Raw genomic sequence first — 1,163 nt, forward strand, 5'->3', positions numbered from 1 at the left:
GGGTCGGGGGACTCAGGGAGTGGGCAAGGCTGTCAGGGGTCCCCCCCACAGTCTCTTCCCCCATCCTCCAGCCCCCGACCCCTTTCTCACCGGCACCAGAGCCCTGGTGCTGAAACAAGTGACCTGACCAGCCACATGTTTCAGCACCAGGGTGAAGGGCAACCATAGAGACACTTTGGCAGCCCGAGCATCTTTGTGGAGGACCCAGCCTCCGGCTGCCTCAAGGCACAGTCGGGGACTGTGCCCTGCCCCGCTTTTTTATACTTTGCTTTTTTTAGACCCCTGGATATCCAGGGTTTTAATTTTCTCCCTGTGCTGCAAGTTTGCAGCATGGGGAACATATTTTTGTTCCCACACATGCCTGTTGCCGCAGCTCAAGGGGTTTGAGGCAGGGCAAGAGGCATGTGCGTGCTCCTGTGGCCACGCCCATTGAGGTTAAAGTTCCCCATGCAAGAATAGGGTTTTCTCTTTTTCAGGACGTGAACCATAGGCAGTAATCTCAATTATAACAAAACAAAAGATCTGGAGGTTGTGGTAACTCTCCTTAATTCTAGAAATGTCTGGCTTCTCTGCTGCACATCCTCATTTCTTCTTTTAAACTATGAACCTCAGAGGCAGATGAATTCTAGTTCTTCCCTAAATCAAAATTCTATGAAATCTTCTATACATGGCATATAAACAAATGCACTATATCATGTGGGTTTGGTGTTTTGGTGGTTGCTTAGGCTACAATTACTAAAATCTTGATTAAAATTGACTGAACTAATACCTGCTAAAAATGATTCTCATTTTGTTTAAAATGTTATATTATTGGGAATAATACAATTCATATTTTCCATTAGTATTATCAAGATCCATGATTACTTGTTTATCCAAACATAAGATTGGCAAGGAGTCAGGGGAGGGGCACTCTGAAGTGCTTTGGGTTAGAGTGAAAGGCTGTTGAGTTGAAAGAGACTTAACGGTGGGAGTCTACTACAGACCTCCCAACCAGGGTGAGGAGCTTGACCAGGATTTCTTGGGTCAGCTCACAGAGGTAGTGAAGGCTAAGGATGTGGTAATCATGGGGGACCTGAACTTCCCGGACATCTGCTGGGAAGAGCAGTCAGCCAGGTCTGAACACTCGCGTAGGTTTTTAGACAGTGTGCAGGACCTCCATCTAA

The sequence above is a fragment of the Gavialis gangeticus genome, unplaced genomic scaffold, assembly GCF_001723915.1.
Source record: "Gavialis gangeticus isolate Ggan-Ray unplaced genomic scaffold, GavGan_comp1, whole genome shotgun sequence".
Taxonomy (NCBI): Eukaryota; Metazoa; Chordata; order Crocodylia; family Gavialidae; genus Gavialis; species Gavialis gangeticus.